A 417-nucleotide genomic window follows, 5' to 3' on the forward strand; every position below is an offset into this window, starting at 1 on the left:
TATTCTGTTTCTTGATGTTTTTTTCTTAGCTTTTGTATGAATATCAGAGTCTTGTGTTTCTCTGTTGTTGTTTTTCAGGAATGACTAAATGCAATATATTATGACTTCTAGGAGCAGGGATATATGATTCATATTCATATGTAATATATCTAAAATTGTTTAATGATTATGAGATTCATGAAAATTATTTGAAGTTCAAGCATTGATCATAATATTGTGGTTGTCGGTGTTAAGAATTACTGATGGATCGTGATGTAATTTTATAGGTGGGTTGTCTATAGCTCTGGGACTAGTATGATTTGATTTTGTTAGTGAACTGGATCCACTTACTGATTTAGGATGCCGCTAAAGGATACCTCGATAATGCGATCCATCATAGAAAATGGAACTTCTAAGAAATTATCTTTCCTTTTAGTT

The sequence above is a fragment of the Penaeus japonicus genome, unplaced genomic scaffold, assembly GCF_977035675.1.
Source record: "Penaeus japonicus unplaced genomic scaffold, GWHDUDI00000001_assembly GWHDUDI00000037, whole genome shotgun sequence".
NCBI lineage: Eukaryota > Metazoa > Arthropoda > Malacostraca > Decapoda > Penaeidae > Penaeus > Penaeus japonicus.